The 18,233-nt window shown below is 40.3% G+C and overlaps 1 long non-coding RNA gene across 6 annotated transcripts in view; it reads left to right on the top strand.

Moving 5' to 3' along the window:
- The first annotated feature begins 1,108 nt into the window (after nt 1–1,108).
- LOC103468973 (uncharacterized) overlaps nt 1,109–18,233 on the top strand; it is a 50,627-nt gene continuing 33,502 nt past the window's right edge. The window contains exons 1-4 of one of the 6 annotated variants that reach the window (XR_014088741.1): nt 1,109–6,022; nt 14,757–14,902; nt 15,002–15,145; nt 17,217–17,453. This is a non-coding gene — a long non-coding RNA (uncharacterized LOC103468973). The remainder of the gene's footprint in view (nt 6,023–14,756; nt 14,903–15,001; nt 15,146–17,216; nt 17,454–18,233) is intronic. The other 5 variants (XR_534278.3, XR_014088740.1, XR_014088743.1 and 2 more) reach the window with 5 other exon arrangements.

Below are 18,233 nucleotides of genomic sequence, written 5' to 3'. Positions count from 1 at the left end.
GACTGTAGAGCGTAATTACGTGGCGGTCACACGGGACAGATTTTATGCCGCAACGGCCTGCCGTAGAAAAAAACCGGCTCCTGCTTCCTGAGTGTGTGATGGTTGAGTGGAAGGTTCAACACCCAGCCAGGCATGGCAGACATGCTGGAATAACAGGGATTAAAGAGCCTCTTCACAGATACGGCCCCATCATCTCACCAGCCGCACGTGCGCTGACGGTACACTGACCTATCGCGCGCGAGGCCCTCTCAGATACACGACGTACACAAACACGCGCTCCAAATCAGGGCCTCATTAGCATCACACGCTAGAGACTAATTAATGCACCCATCAGCGCTGGCCTAATTAGCTCTCCCACGTCATTACTGAGCAAACGAATTACCGCTAATTTACACACCCGCAAAACAAACACAGCGCCGACTCTGCTGGGAGGCGCCAGATTACCCTGCGCGGGGTTGGCGTGCTCATACCTGAACCAGCCGGCTCAGAAAACATGCATGCACCGATCAAATGTAGCGCAAAAACTGCGGAGAGCAGGACCTTAGGCTGCGTGAGGTCACGGTGTGTCCAGCAGAGGGCGTAAGAGCACAGCTGACCATCAGGAGGGTCCGAGTCCAAATCCGAGGGCAAAATAACCCGGAATGTAACCGACAGTAGATAACAGACTAAAGTAAAAGTAGCTGTCCAGGACATGACTCAAGAGTAAAAAAGTATTTGTTTAAAAGTACTGATCAAATTATCAATCAATATTTAAAAAATACACAATCAGACGAACCAAAATGTAAAGTTAAGTGGAAACTTTGGTATTTTAAGGGTCAAAAGCAACAAAATCAGGCAAAGGGAAAGTTTTACAAATCAGTTTCTTTCAATAAAAAACGTACTAAACTTTAACAGAAACAGCAGGTGTGTGTCTGTCTGGTGACGTTTTGGTGTTTGGTTTTCATTCAGTGGGTAGAAACTCAAGTAAAAGTATAAATACTTCATAATAACATTACTCAAGTCAAAGTAAAACGTACAACATAATAAAAATACTCCTAAACATACGTATTGTCAAAGTTACACAAGTAAATGTAAGTAGTTACTTCCAAACTGAGTAAGAGGAAAAAAAGTTTTAGCTACTTTTTTTTCTTTTCAAAATTTAATTCAAGTAAATAATAATAGTAAATAACAGTTTACTCAAGTCCTGAGTAACTGATCAAATTATCAATCATTTAATATTTAAAATTTACATCATCAGGCAAACCAAAATATAAAGTTAAGTGCTTGCAGGTGTTATAGATTCCCTCATTTAGACATGAAGCAGCTGTTAAATACAGAAAATGCTAACTAGAAGTTATTTTTACGCCGTTGTTTGGCGCCCCTTCCAGCACAGCGCCCCTATGGGTGGGATGTAGTGCATACACGTTTGTTTTTTCCTTTTTTTTTGCATGTTTGTTTAGGTTTGCATCAGAGCATACATCAAAGTTGGATAGTAATTAGTTACACATACTCAATTACATTTTTAACTTTTTTGAGTAATTTTATTATAAAGTATTTTTACTCTTAGTTGAGTAAAATTTCTGTATTTTCTACCCACTGAATGAAAACAAACATGTTTATTAAACCAAAGCGTCACCAGACTCAGACACGCCTGCAGCTTCTGTTAAAGTTTCATACATTTTTATTGAAAGAATCTGAAACATTTTATTTTGCCTGATTTTGTTATTTTTTTGTTACTTATATGAATTATTGTCATTTTGGTCCTTAAAATACCAAAATTCCCACTTAACTTTATATTTTGGTTTGTCTGATGATGTAAATTTTAAATATTAAATGATTGATAATTTGATCAAGTTACTCAGGACTTGAGTAAACTTTTTACCAAACATTTTTCCCTCTTCAGTAATTTCTTTTTGTGTTTACGTCAGTAGATCTCCTCTTACTTCAGCCTAATATTTGGTTGCTCTGCCTCCATATGCAGCCGGGAACCGCCTGAAACTGGGCCGTTCCCGGCTGCTGAGGCGTGTTTACGTGAGCGCGGATGTTGACATAACGTTTTTGTCAGTTAACCCGAGACGCAGCGTGGCGCGTCTCTCCGCTGACTGACACATGAAAGCGGCGCTGGGGATCCACCGCATGGGGAAAAAAAACAACACATCCTTCAGGAAGACGGTGCATAACCTCAATATTCTGCTTCAGCTCGCCTCACCTTAAAATCCGACGCTCAGTTGCTAAGCAATCACATTAATTGTGTCTGCTGGCATCATCCTGAAGCCTTTCGAAACTTTGCAAACAGGAGAACGGTTTGGGTGAAGCCGCTGCTGTTTACCAGGGAAAAAAAGAAAATAATAATAATAATGGAGTGTTTTGTTTTCCCCACATTCCCTGTGACAAACCTTAAGGCTCGTCAAGTTTGTGATGTGCGACTGCATAATTAATAAGTTAGCATGGCAGTGCCACTGTATCTGCTGCTGCTTTTCCAATATTAGAACAGGCCTGCCTGAGACGAAGACGAGACAAAGAGAAGTGACAAGCCTCAGCAGCAGGCGGGGGAGGGGGGAGGGGGCGACTGCTGTTGTGTACGTGTGAGCGAAGTGAGACAGAAACAGACCTCCTGAAACAGTGGGATGGAGGGAACGGTAATTATGCAAGTAATTATACATGAAATCACAGACTTGGAGTGAAAGAGAGCCGCGCCGCGACTCCCATCGGGGTAATTACAGTATAGCAACTAAAAATGAAACAGACACACACAGGACCGCGACCTTTGACCTGCGCGCCGAAACTTCACAGAGTTTAATGCACAGCACAGAAACAGAAAGGCTTGGATTGTTCCAACCAGGAGTCTACGACGGAGAATTAGGACATAAGTACCAGAATAAAGTCATAATTTTACCAGAATGAAGTCGAAATAATACAAAAAAAAAAGTTGTACAAGAATTACAATATTATGAGAACAAAGTTTCAAATTATAAAAAAAAGTTGTGCAAGAATAATGTCAATTTTGTGAATAAAGTTGTAATATTACGAAAAAATCAATTGAGAAGAGTCAAAATTATACTAGACTAAAGCCACGGTATTACAAAAAACAGTTGTACGAAAATTACAAGAATTAAATCGTACAAGATTAAAGTGTCATTTACATTCTGACTTCATTCTCGTAATGTTTGCAACCGAACCAGAGTTTGCTTTTTTAGGTCTGCACCAGAGTTCAGCTGCAGAATTCCACTGGGGTTGCTAGGCAGCGGGCGGAATTCCACTGGGGTTGCTAGGCAGCGGGCAGAATTCCACTGGGGTTGCTAGGCAGCGGGCGGAATTCCACTGGGGTTGCTAGGCAGCGGGTGGAATTCCACTGGGGTTGCTAGGTAATGGTTGATTTGCTGACTTGTGACGCTACATTCTGGAGGTTTTTGAAACGACTCGTTTTCCAGACACTACAAAACATTTTAGTGACAAAATCACAAAATGACTGGGTTGTTTTCAAAAGCAGCAGAAACCCAAATGAAAGTACAAAAAATGTGCAAGATGTGAATTTTTCTTCTTTTCTCCACAATACAATGCCAAACGTTAGTAGAAATGGGCGTTGTGGACACAAACCACTTTGAGGAAAGTTTGGCATTTCAGAACGTGAACAGTGGGAACTGTTGTGTTGCTGCGGTTGCTCTAATGAAAGCCGGTGTGACTTACGTTCTGCGTTATCGTGCTCGTTGTTTGAGGAGCCCAAACCCTCCCCGGGGTCGTGACCCATGTAATGAGCTCAATGTATCTCAGGGTGGATGAAGGTTAAAGCTCGACTGCATCATCGCACCAACCAGGGGAAAATGCTAAAACAAAAAAGCTTTGAAATTAGCCGATAAGCTGCCGAGAAAAAGGTTCTTATTCTGAAAACTTCAGAGCGTCCCACATTTTCAGCCGTTCCATCTGCTGAAAGTCCATCGTTTTGGACAAATTGGTCTCTCAGATGTGTCCGTCGGAGGTGAAGAAGGCAGGAGAGACGCTCATCAAACAGACTGCGCCAGTGAAATTCAAACTTCACAGGCTTTGGGTCAAGAGCGGGTTAACCCGACTCATCTGAGCCGCTGGGAACCGTCCAGTCAGGAGAACCAACGATGAAACAACAATCTATCCATCCAAAACGGTTTAAATGAATTTATATTTAGCAGCTTTTAGCATCAACACTAAGAAACCAAGTTATTAGTTTAGGAAAAGCAAAGCCTGGTTTAGTTTATTTCCAAAAACAACCAGAACCGTTTTGTCAGATATTGAGAATAAAAGCAGTTTCCTGTCTCTACTTTGGATGTGATAGTTAAACAATGGGGAGAATAAAACACAGATTGTGAGGAAATCAGGTTTCTGGATGCTTTCCTCTTGTAATTTGGAGCTGCTTTATTTTAGTGCCACCATCCATTTCCCAGAAACACGGACCGGGTCAGCGGAGAATCAGGCGTCCTTTTCCCTTCATCACAACTCGTCCCGTTCCCCAGGTACCGCCGGGTCAGAGGGCCGTGTATTTTTATCCCCACGCTCTCTGCCTTGTTGAAAGTTCCCAGAGTGGCAGCAGATTCCCAGCTGGATTTACTCCAGTAAAGCTAATTTTACAGGACATTCCCACAGGGTCCGACTCCAATGAGGTTTTCCTATTGAAACAGATGGAGTCAAAACTGACATAATAACTAAAATTAGGGCTTTAGGTTCATTTATTTAGAGTCTAAGTAAAATGTTTGAAATATTTACAAGAGAATATGGGAGAAAACTTAAACATCTGAATTTAAAAATGCACAGGAATCCAACAGTTTATCACTATAGGAGACAAATAATGTCGTCTTCAGGAAGTGGTTGGAAAGTGATGGAGTTTGTTAATGACCCAAACATAAATAAATAAATAAATGAACAAATTTATTTACATGAGATTTTAGTTGCATTTTTTACTTAGTGGAAACAAAACAGTTGCAAAATTGAGTTTTTATTACATTAAGGTTATATATTCAGCCGAAATTTGCCTATTGGTGAATATTCTACACATACCAAGAATATGGGTTGTTTGTCAGAGTTTTGACCATTTATGATACATTTTATTATTTTTCATACTAAAAACATAAGTTCATATACATTGATGCTTCTCCCAGAAATCCCAGCAGGATGAAGAATACCCAGAAACACGGATTTTCTATTAAAATATCACATTTTTGGAACGTTTATGCTCCGAACTATAATTTTAAGCACCAAAACTACCAGAAAAAGGAAACTATTTCAAGGAAGCTGCTTTAGAAAACCACTTGGTAACTCCTCTTTACTGGCTTCCTGCTGGTTCCAGTTCAACAGGCTGCTGTCAAAACCATTTCCATGACTTATACATTTTGTTCCGATTTAAAAATCAAATGCAGACGAATTTTTAAAGCAGCAAGATTGGGAATAAAAACAATTTGGGCAGCTGTGATGTAGCAGTGACAGTTTTAGGTTTTCATTTATAAATATAAGCAACAGAAGGTTCACATAAGTAATGTGTGGGTGTGCACAGGCATGCAAATGTGTGGAGGTGTTAAATGTGTTGACACACACAAATGAATCACATATTGTGGATGTAAATCCATCTGCACAGTGTGAAGGAGATAACAGTCAGAAAAATCCCAAAAACACACGAGAAACATGGACTAACCAGGTTATTTAAAGGAAGGAATCCTGCTAATTATCACAGGATAAGAAAAAAGTTGCTAACATGACCTGATGTGAATTTATGTATAGAGTAAAAAGTTTGTAAAAAAAAAAAAAAAAATCATTTAAAAATTATTAATTTCATCAAAACATGCTTAAAAAGCGTGATAACATTTTTTTTTTAGCTCGGGCTGAAACAAGTGATGACAAGAGTAAAAATCGTTTTCAGAACTAAAACCGATATAATAAAGTATTGACCGTTTGGACATGACGTCACGCTCTTCGTAACTCCGCCCACTCCGCCATGATGAACGTCAAGACAACCAATGCGCTCCTTTAAAGCTAGTCTGAAAACACATCTGTAACCTCTGCAGCGAACACTTTTTACAAGGTAAGAAGATTAACGTTTATATACTTTACATTTTAAAGATATTTAATGTCGCATTATGGAGAAGAAAGGCGTCGAACCATTGGTAACCATGGAGACGATACCGCACCGTCATGTAGCCTAGCATATGCTGGTTAGCATCTCGTCTTTTGAACGTTTTTAATGCTCCGGTTTAAGGGGAAACGATGTTTATGACATAGTGACATAAATCATGTGGTGTGAATTCAGGCAAAGTCGGTAATTTGATGAGCCCAGAGGAGAGAGGCGGTCCGGGTCGGTTTCTAAGCTAGCTGTTTCCAACTGTGAGCCCCAACCAGGTCTGTTACGTTCGCTGATAAATGAGCTCGACTCGAACAAGTAAAAGCCATGAATAAACTGGCAAAAACAAATTTGGAAAACAATTTCAGTCGCTCTGATCAATACTTCTGTCCCTCACTTCCGACGTCCATCATGGCGTCTCCAACGATTTAGTGACGTAGTTGGCAAAAGATCAATAGAGTAAAAAGTTCCCTATAAAAAAATAAAATAAAAATCATCAAAAATTTAAATTTAATCAAAACACAGTTAAAAAGCCTGATTAAAAACAGTTTAAAAATAATTTTCAGAACGAAAACTGGTATAATTATATTAAGCAATACTTCTAATGATTTTCAGCTCATGAATACCAGTTTCTACAGCATTAAACACCATGTGGTGGGTTTATTTTTTGCTAAGCTTAAGCAGCTATAAATCATGTTGTAATGAAAACATACCTGGGATCCAGTGGCAGACACCTAACTAAAGTATTTTTAGTTATCCCAGCGTTTTTAAATAACTTCCCCATAAAAACCAAACTGATGTGAGCTTCTGCCTTCAAAATACAAGAAAAACTTATTTTAGGTTTTAATATTACGACAGGCCTCGCCCCTTTATTTCATCAAGTTTCAACAGGGAAATGGTTTTACCTTTCAAAATGCATGGCAAAAAATAATAAAAATAAATTCTGAACAGTGGTGGTGTGAATGTGATTGAGAAAATATTTTATCAGTATGTGTAATTTGAAGAGCCAAAGCCACGGTAAAGGCCGATGTGTTTATGTTTCTTTATCGAACATTGTAGTGAAAACCTCAAACTTTTCCTATAAATTATTCCTGCATTGCTCCGTCTAACGTGGTTCCAGAAACGGGATGAATTTCATAGGACTGGCTCACGGAGGCGCGTCGTTGTTGGACTCTTCGTTTATTTAGTTAAATTCTCTCCTTTCGAATGCGCTCATTTTGTTCTCTCTGCATGCGTTTGATCATAATGTCCTCACCTCATCATCAGCTCCCAGGAATCCTGCAGACATGGAGGGCTTCTTTTTCTTTTTTTTCTTTTGCAGAGCAGATTGGTCTGTTGCAATCCAACACACACACACACACACACACACACACACACACACAGAAACGATTCCCCGGTGAGGAAGAAGAAGCTGCCAGTACTGCCGTCTAATCTCTGCACTTTGGGATTTTTTTCCTCTCTGCTACCAAAAACCCGCCGCCGTTGAATTAGATTTGCTTACTCGTCCTCAACCATCTTCAAAGGACCCAGATAGCTGAATATACCTTTTATTCATTTCATGCCGCTGTAATTGTTTTTCTCTCCCACTGAGCAAATCCAGAGGTCTGTGGGGAACAGGCTTGTGTATATGGCTGTGCTTTCATCTGCATTATGTTTAGTAATAGTGTTATTATTTTAGAGTGCGCTGCTGTTGAGCATTTATTTTCTTGCTTCCTCGCTGAATTCAGGGTTGGAGAGACTCATCTGCTGTCGAACGGTGAAGTAAAAAAAACCACCTGGAGCAGTTTTCATTAAAACAATTACACCAACAAAAAATGGAAATATTTAAATATTACACTGCAAAAACTAAATCTTAGCAAGTACACTTGAATTAAGACAAAACTAACGTACAAGTCACTTTTCAGCAAGAAATAGAAGCTTGTTTTATAATTCAGTAACAGAATATTTCACCTATAACCAGACATTTTAACATCCATCCATCCATTTTCTTGCACCCTTGTCCCTCAGTGGGGTCGGGAGGGTTGCTGGTTCCTCTCCAGCTAACATTCCAGGCGAGAGGCGGGGTCACCCTGGACAGGTCGCCAGTCTGTCACAAGGCAACACAGAGACACACAACCAGGCACACACACACTCACACCTAGGGGCAATTTGGAGAGGCCAATTAACCTGACAGTCATGTTTTTGGACTGTGGGAGGAAACCGGAGTACCTGGAGAAAACCCACCATGCACATGGAGAACATGGAGACTCCATGCAGAAAGACCCCAGGCCGGGAATTGAACCCAGAACCTTCTTGCTGCAAGGCAACAGCTCTACCAACTGCGCCACTGTGCAGCCCCCTCATTTTAACATCTTGTAAAATAGATGTTAAGTGAGGTGCATCAGGTTTTTAGAGGTCAAAAACCTGATGCAAATAATCTGTCGGTGAAACTAATACTTTTTTTTAAATCAAAGGATTGAGTCCTTTGTATTGCTGAAATGTACTTGTTAGTTTTGTCTTATTTCAAATGTAATAAGTTATTTGCATTAGAAACTGGAACAAAAATATTTGGTTAGACTTTGTGTTTTTGCAGTGTTTGAATTTTTTTTCGGTCACTATGTCAATGTAGTCATTTTCTGTTATTTTATTCAAAATAATAAAACTAGACCAAACTACTTTATAAGATCTTGTGTTTTTGCAGTGTAGCTAGCTAGCTAGGGTATTTTAGCAGCTACTTAGCATCAAAGCTTTGCTTCACTGTAAAATCCAGCCAGAAAAACTAAAACTACTTAAAATATGAAACTAAATAATCCTTCCACGACAAAATGTAAGACTTGTGATCAACGTATTTATGGCCAATTTATTGTTTTTCAATTACTTTCAGACCTTTTAAGGTGTTAGTTTTATATTTGTGAATTTAAGACCTTTTAATGATGCCTGAGGTTTCAAATCAGAGCCGATTTTCCTGCATGAAGTTCCCAGTTTTCCAGCCTCGCAGTCGGACCGTAGATGAATCCCACAGGTGTAACGTGTGAATATCTGAGAGCAGGTAAACGGGAGAGGAGGAAGGAGACGGGGGTAAAAATAGCGCGAGGGAGAGTAGAAGCAGAGTGTGCAGCAGTTCTGAAAGCGCTTGGCTCGGTTGGAACAGTTGCCATGGTTTCGAGATGTTTCCATGGAAATGCTAGCTGCCAATAAAATGAATTCGAGGAGGATCGCTGCAGCAGGTTGGCACGAAGGTGAGAGCGATGTGGGAGAAAAGGGAAGGAGAGGAAACACGACGGGCTGGCTTGGAGCGGGTCCCTCATGGCGACCCTGAAGGTCACCAGGACGAGTTAGAGGTCAAAAACGTGATGCACAACTCACAATTAGTATTATTGTATCCACTTAGCATCAATGCTAACCTCATACCTTCTGATTTTAGTTTGAAACGAGTTCTGTTTCATCTGGCAGATAAACATTTCCATCTCAATCCTTTCTTTTGATAGGAATATAACCTGATCTAATTTTGTTTAATATGGTTTGTTTTTCTTGTCGGGAACTTTTATATTTCTAGCTTCAGAAGAAAACAGTTTGATACATTTGACAGGCAGCCAATCAGAAAATGAGCTTTCTGTGGGACAATAAAGGCTATTTGCGTCTTCACCTTCTACTTTTATTTTGTAATAAAGACTTAAAAACAGATATGTATATGTATATATAAAACCTGGTTTAAATAATTTATATTTAAATATTTTATCTTTATTTTTAAATAGGTTTTCTCATCTTCCCTCCAACTTTCTGAGGTCCCCTTAGTGCCACCTGGCGGCCCTCCAGGGGGCCACGACCCCCACTTTGAAAAACACTGAATAAGGCTGAAATGATTAATCGCGATTAATCATCACCTAATTTAGCAATTGATTAATCACCAACTGGAGTTTTTATAAATAAAAAAACATCAATTTGCTGAAAACCAACATATTCAGAGCAGTAATTAAACCAAAACTGTACAAAATATGTAAATTTTGCATTTAAATTAATTGCGTAATAGTGATGGATACGTTCTAGTTCCACTGGTAGATTATTAGCAAGACATTTTTCTTTGTTATAAATGAAATAATTTCACTAAAACAAGCACTTTAAATTAATATTAAGGAATTATTTACTTAAAACAATCTCCTCTCTATTTCTGAAAAGTTACTTGTAAGATAGTTTTGTCTCATTTAAAGTGAACTCGGACGTTTACAGTTGAAACTAGACAAAAAATACCAGGTAAAGTTTTGTGCCGGATCGGTACCAGCTGATGCTGAACCTCAGATATCGGTACCGGAGAAAAAAGCGGATCGCTGCATCCTGAGTCTAAAAAATGTGTTACATTTTTCTTCAAAATGTAGTTTTTTTATTTTCCAGAATTCCCTTATTTGTCGAGGAAAACGTTGGGTTTATCAGGGTCAGCCCCACGTCTCTTCCCATCTCTCTTTCTCTCTGAAGGACAGAGGTATTCCCACCTTTCTCGGTCACCATGGCAACGCTGCAGCAAGAGAAGAAAGATGGGCCGCAGGAGGAAAAGAGATGTGTGAACAATGCTAATGCTACTTCACTGATCATCGATCGTGCGTTTCCTCCATCCCTCCTTCTTTTCTTTCCATTTCCCACGATTTATTTTTTCTCTTAATTCATTCGTTGCCACCACCGCGTCATTTTCTCCCCCGTGGTATTAAAAAAAACGTCAAACCTCCACTCCACACGCCACTTTATTATTATTATTATTATTGTTATTATTATTGCTGGCTCATTTACCAGGCAACACACTGTAAAAAAATAAAATAAGGACCGGAGAAGCGCCATGGTTCCGTCATCATCCGTCTAATGGAGAGGTGGCCGCTTCGCGCCCGACTATAAATGATGTTTACTCGTCAGGCCCCCTCCATCGAGCGTAAACAGGTCCGACGTTTGCAGCGCTGCAACAGAAGTGCATGATGGGAAATTTAAATTTCCGTATGCGCTAAAACAAACAGGGATGTCCAAAGTGCGGCCAGAGGGCCATTTGCGGCCCTTCCAGTGATTCTGTGCGGCCGTTGTCAACAATTTCAAAATATAAAATGTTTATTTCACGCTTAAATATGCTTAAAACAAATTAAAGCACAATTTTTACTGATTAAAAAGTATGCATACAAATTATGAAGGAGCTAAATATTTCTTCTAATACGACAGAATATTAGGGCCATAATAATGAAATAAATTGGAATAAAGTCATATGAGAATAAAGTTGTACAAGAGTTAATCTGAAATAACATGAGAAAAGTCGTAATATTACAAGAATGAAGACAAAGTATTACATGAATAAAGTATAAATGTATGAGAATAAAGTAATATTTCAATAATGTGAATGAAATTCAATTACAATATTTTACCTTTACTCGCATGATTAAGACTGTTTGCATAAAACCGCAACTTTAGTCTCATAATTTTATGACGATTCTCGTTAAGTTTTTTTTTATTGTCTTACTACGACTAACTTGGTCGTAAACTAAATATTTAGATTCAATCTAAAACTAAACATTTGAGGTTGCTAACAAGATATTTACGTCTTTTTGGGATGAAAAGACTGCAGTGAAAACTCAGATACGGGTTGAATATGGTGACAAATGTGAAGTTGGAGTTACTTGCTGCTGCAGCAGCATTGTGACAGAGCTGCAGGTTTGTTTGGAATAGGCCGTTTCAGGAAGCTCCACATGTAACAAAAACACACAGAAAAAAGAGTGAGAGCAACTTTTCCCAGCTGTGGCCATGTCAGTCACGTCCAAAAAAAACCACTTCAGTCTGCAGATCTGTGCAACAAGGCGTGGGATGCTGATTGGCTGTAAATGCATCTCATCGGCATCACATTTCTATAGATTTTGTCCCATTTTGTCTGCAGAAACCTGAAAAACTGAATATAACAGATAATTATCCACCTGTGATCCGATCAGCTCCAGAACTCTCATCTCCTTCTGTTGATGGCTTGCTACGTTCACACAGCAGGCAAATGCGACCCAAATCCGCCTTTTTCCCTCCAAATCAGAAAAATCCGGGTTCTTCACCGCAGACTAAACGGGCCGATTCCAACCTTTTCACCCAAAATCCGAGTTCTGTAGCACTAAATCGGACATAAAGCTGTTGCTAATAGTTGTGTTGTATTTTTATTACCTTCCTTCGTCTTGTCATGATCATGTGACGATATTTTCGGCTCCCATCGCTGAATAACATTTAAAATCAACCCATAAACGGCGCAGTCCAGCAATACTTCCGTAAACGGAGCGCTACTGTGTGACGTCAACGTTCTTCTGCGCATGCGGGTCGCTTCGGAGACTAAACAGTTCACAGAGAAGTGTCATGGCGGTCGGGTTTAATTAGTATAAACAACTATGCAATAAAAATCTGTGACGGCGTATTAGGGACATTGTAGATAGAAATGAGTAAATTTCCACCAGAAAACTCAGAAATGTCGAAAATAATCAAGAAATTTTCTAGAAAAGGAAATTTATTTGAAAACATTTTTAAACTTCTGAATGTGAAAAGTAAAAAAAAAAAGCTAGAAATGTCAGAAATTTTTCTAGAAAAAAGGGACATTTCTGGACTTGAAAGGACAAAAAATATGAGGAAAAAAAGGAATTTTTGAGATTGATCTCAGAATTTTTCTAGAAAAAATTTGACATTTCTGAGTTTGAAAAGTTGAAAAATTGCAAGAAAAAAAATCTGTTTTTTTTGTGTGGTTAATTTCAAAATTTGAAAAAAACTCGGAGTCAGAAAAATATTAAACTTCTTTGCATCTTTTCAAGCTCAGAAATTTCCACTTTTTTTCTAGAAAATTTCAAAGATTAGTCAAAAAATATTTTGGCAGAAATTTACACCTTTATGTTTTTTTCTGTCTGCCACACCGTCATAATACGCTCTACGTCCCCAAAGCGTTCCACGTGCGCATTGGAACGTTGACGTCATCGCAGCGCGCAGCCGCACGCGGGGCGGGGCGGGGCGGACTGGTTTGTGTTGATGCTGCCGGTTAGACAGAGAGGAAGAAGCTTCTCTTGATGGGCAGCTGTGCGTTTGATGCCGTCCCTCGCCGAATCCTTGGAATGAATTACATCTTGATTCTTTTTGGGAGAACTGGTTCTCTTCTGGTTCGGTTCTACCGGCTCTCCCTTTGAGCCTCATGCGGCCCGAAGCGTTTGTGTGTTTTTATCATGATGTGATTAACATGGAGTTTACCTGGAAACATCACAGATGGAAAAATAAGTAATTTTTCTATCTTGTTTCGAAGGTTTGGATTAACAGAGAAAAAAACGAGCAAAAATAAATTTGATTCTCCACTTTATTAAATCTCAACATAAACATTCCTTCCTTTGAGTTTCCTTCCTTCTTGCCTTCCTTTTTCCCTGTTTCCTTCCATCCATGTTGTCTAAGTCTGATTTGCTTTTTTCCTATATTTTCCAGTTCTTTAGAGGCCTAGTCAAAGTCCAGGCTTGGTTGAGATGCTGTGCCCGTGACCTTAAACAGAACCTTTATGCTGAACTGAAACCATTTTCCTCCATGACGATTAAAGACGTTTCTGTTTCTTATAAACTGTTTACCTTTTTTAAAAATCCCAGGTTATTTATGACTTTAAGAAATAATTAAAGATCTGAAACATTTAAATCGATAAAAACACAGAATGCAGATGTCGCGTCCAGCCCGGTCCGGTTCAGTCCGGTCCAGTTCCGTCCCGTCCAGTCCGGTCCGGTCCGGTCCGGTCCAGTCCGGTTCAGTCCTCTGCCTCGCTGAGTGCAGAAACATTTTGGAAAATCCACCGATTATGACGAGTTTTTCATGTTTGCACAAACACCGGCTGCATCCGGGGAAATCGCAGCGTCTGAAATTTACTTTCTGTCTGAATGTAAATCTTTGCTGTAACCATGGTTACGCGGCCCCAAAGCTGAAGGTGCGAAAAAATGCCTGATGCAAAAATGCCAAATGGAGGTTAGACATGTGATGGATCAGCACTTAGTAGTTCATAACAAATTAAATCTAAGAAAATATATTAAAAATGTTTCAAATGACCGTTGGATTCTGATTTCTATTCAGCCCCGTTTATTCTGATAGCCATAAATAAACATCAGTAGAACCAGCCGTTTCCTGAAGGCCTCAAAACATTTGATATTGTAGCTAATTAGCAAACTACATATTTAGCTTGATTACTATAAACTAAATGCTTAAATCCAAATAAAATATTTAGTTTGCAAACAAAATGATGAGCTCTCAGCTACATTTATAGCTCCAAACACAATATTTAGCTCTAAAGCTAAATATTTAGCTTCGAAGCTAAATATTTAGCTTCAAAGCTAAATATTTAGCTTTAGTGCTAAATATTTAGCTTCGAAGCTAAATGTTTAGCTCTAAAGCTAAATGTTTAGCTCTAAAGCTAAATATTTAGCTCTAATCTATATCTTTAGTTGGGAAACTAAAGCATTTGATGTTAAATATTTAGCTCCAAAGTGAATATTCAGTTAGCAAGCAAAGTTTATGTTCGAAGCTAAATACTTAGTTTGCGAACTAAACAGTAAAGACTCTGCTGCTGTTTACATGCATGACTGGTTGCTATGGAGATTTTGCATGCAGGTCGTGTGACATGCGTGTCGTCCCGTCTTCGTTCTCCTGCTCTCCCTCTCACTGCTTCCTAATCAATAACTCATCTCTCCATGTCGATCCTCTTCTGTCCCCACAGCAAAACAAATGTCCTTCCGCAGGACGAACACAAAGATGGAGGCGCAGAAACGGAGAGCTTGAAAGGAAAGGAGGGAATACAGTGAAACACCTGAACGGCAGATAAAAGGGGAGGGGAAGCGACGGATGATTAACCCCGTCTCCAAGGTTACGCTTTACAGCAGCTGCATCGGTGCAGACGGCGGCGGCCGTTCATCACCTGAGGCCAAATTAAAGGAACCTTTTCTCTGCCTCTGACCTCCACAGGCTGGACGGACGGCGACCTTCACCTCCAGACGGAGGTCGCCGCACCGCAGCAGGAAGCCAGGAGGAGCAGCGGACATGACGAAAACGTCACGATTCTCCACACGTGTGACACATTTCCTGTAAAACTCAACAAGCTGCTAGAAGGTTAGCAAGATGATTGACTTGTTTTCCTTCCCACTGTCGCCACATGCTTGTTCAGGAGGAGGGATTGCTGAGAAGTGAGTGAAACTATGCAGTCAGCTGGGTTTTCTTAGATTAAAGTCGGTGACCAAAGTGTGGTTCATGGGCCATCTGTGGGCCTTGAAAATCAAGAATCGCAAATCAAGAACGGTAAATATTTGGCCAACAAAATAGAAAACAGTGTCAAGAAAAGGTAAAAGTGTAAAGGCTGAGTTGGAGGCGTGGCCTGCAGCAGCTTATTTGGACTGAACCTAAAAAAGACGCTCTAGAAGAGCTCATTCTGAAAAGAGCTAAAAATGGACAGAACTGAGAAAACTAAAATATCGTTATCCAAGAAGAACTGTGTGCAAAGAAAAATGTAATGAACTTATTATACCTTCCATATCGTGTGTGGACAGGTATCGACACCTCAGCTCTACATTAAGTTGCCCCCCAGCTCAACATTTACACTCACACATGAAAATGGCTACAAACAGACGGAAAATTATACAACTGTACAAATTTGAAAAGCAGTAGTGGAGCCTCCTGCACAACCAACAAGAATGCAGCAACTGGATTCTGGATGGCAAGTTACAAAAGAAAATACGTGTCTGTTCCAACAGCCGTTGCTCAGCAGTAAAACCAGCTGACCAAATGAGCTGGAGCTCAGCTCGGGTTGCTAGGCGACGGGCGGAATTCCACTGCCGTTGCTAGGTAACGGCTGATTTGCTGATTTGTGGTGTCACATTCCGGAGGTTTGAGAAACGGCTCATTTTTCCAGATACTAGAAAACATGAACATGCTGCCAAAAAGAAAAACACGGCGTTTGTTTTTACGTGTTTGAGCTGTTTTTATAAACAGTTGAGATAGAAATAGAATATCTGAAATTTCACATTTTGCATCACAAAAGTCTAAATGTGCTTCATCAGCTGCCAATTACTTGTTGGAAAACCCCGTCCTCCGTCTCCTCCACCTCATCCTTTGCTCTTTTTCTTCTCCTCTCCCATCCCGACTGTTTGACCCAGAGAGGTAAAGCGGCGCCGCGATCGAGTCGCCTCGCTGTTCCGTCACGTTTAAATTAGCCTGGATTTCATGAAGTCTCCTCTTATCTCTCATGTACTTCCCTCTCCACCCCCGGGTCACATTGAAACGAGAGGCGGCGAGGTGAAAATGAGAACTGCAAGGCGACTTTGCATAATCCACTCAGTGAGACTGCAGCCAAGGTGGCGTCGCGTCAGCATTTTGAAGTTTCCTTCGTTCGCCGATGATAACTTCCTGCTTAATCTCATGCTGAAGCTTATCTTAAAATACAGACAAATTACACGCATGTGGGATTTAAACCTCGTTTAACATGATATCATGTAAAACGGGACAATTTGTTTGAAATTTCTGCCCCTTTTTGCCGTTTTCCACTCGTTCTCCCACACAAAGGCTGCAGGACTGAAACATAATTTGTAACTGGATTACAATAATCTGATTAGGGGAAACAGAGAAAAGGCAAAACTTTCCCACTTCTTAATTTAATACATCTCTTCCGGTTACCGGTTTAAAGGAACAGCTTGTTCTGAATCAGGGGTGTCCCAAAGTGCGGCACAAGGGCCATTTGTGGACCCTCAAATGATTTTCTATGGCCCACAACTCAAAGTCAATATGGGCAAAATTTGTTGATTTTATTTTTACATGAAGATTTAAAAGAATTGTGTACAATACAGAATATTCATATTTGAATAAAAATAGCAACTAAATATAACAAAGTGACTTTATTGTGCTGTAAAATGATGATATGATCCTGGAAAATGCATCATCATCACAATTTGATGTATTTTGAAAACGTAGCAATCTGTCACTAACACTTAATGAAAGGCTAAAATGCGTTGCAGAGTCAATCAAAACAGCAGATCTCTAGTGAGGCTTCTGTTACAAAAAGACAGATTAGTTGATTCTCAGATTTGGATCTAAATCCTCATTTATGTGGAGTTTTTGCGTCTTTAACTGAATGATTTAAAAACGTGACGGCAGACGGCGCGTTTTAACCCCAACGCTTCGTCTTTTACAGACGCGCTCATGGCGAGGAGAGCGACAGCAACCCGGAGTCAGAGGCGCAGAGCCGCTGACCTCTTGGCAAACCCAGCCTGCTGGAGCCAAGTGATCACCGCAGGCTACAAACGGCGCTACAGACAACACAGCCACACGCACAGGCAGGCGGACCCAGGGCGGGTCGGCAGAACCGAGCCGGAAACGGCAGGAGGAGGAGAACAAGCAACACAATCTCTCCTGCAAGGTTGTGAAAAACGTGTTTTTTTAATTATTATTTCATAAATTTCTCAGTATGGCACATGAACAGAGATTGAATGTTCTGAAAAAGATTTGGCACAGAACCTTAAAGCAGAACAAACCCGTCCCCACACCTCCAAACACACACACACACACACACACACACACACACACACACACACACACACACACACACCCTGTTCACATGTTCCTCCAGTGTTAATATGCACATCTGTGGTTATAACAGGATAAAACACAGTCTTAAGAAACAATCACAGAAACAACCAGAGTCAATATTGCAGAAGAGAAACCGAAGCAAAACAAAGAAGCAGATGGAGGCCATGTTTAATTGAACAGAGGGAAGGAAATATCAGAGGCCTCGGTTTGTTTTCAGTTTTCCTGAGAGACGATCGCAGTGGCGCTGTAGAAGGGGCTAACAGGAGCTAGCTAACGGGCTAATGGGGGCAAAAGAGGTAATGGGAGTTAACTGGGACAAACAGTGGCTAATAGGAGATAGCTAACAAGGGCTAATGAGAGATAACAGTTTCTAACAGGAGGAAACTGGTTAGCTCTGGCAGCTAACCAGGGCAAATAGTGGCTAATGGGAGCTAACGGGGTCTAACGAAAACTAGCTAACAGGGGCTAATGAGAGCCAACAGGGAAAAACCGGGGTAATGGGAGCTAACTAGGGCAAACACTGGTGAGCGAAAGCTAACAGTGGCTAACTGGACCTAGCTAAGATGGGCTTACGGGAGATGACAGTGGCTAACAGCAGTAATGGAGCTAACCAGAGCAAACA

Source organism: Poecilia reticulata, chromosome 8 (assembly GCF_904066995.2).
Source record: "Poecilia reticulata chromosome 8, P_reticulata-male-v2, whole genome shotgun sequence".
Taxonomy (NCBI): domain Eukaryota; kingdom Metazoa; phylum Chordata; class Actinopteri; order Cyprinodontiformes; family Poeciliidae; genus Poecilia; species Poecilia reticulata.
Note: the sequence above shows the minus strand (reverse complement) of the source record. Positions and strands in the feature narration are given on the sequence as shown.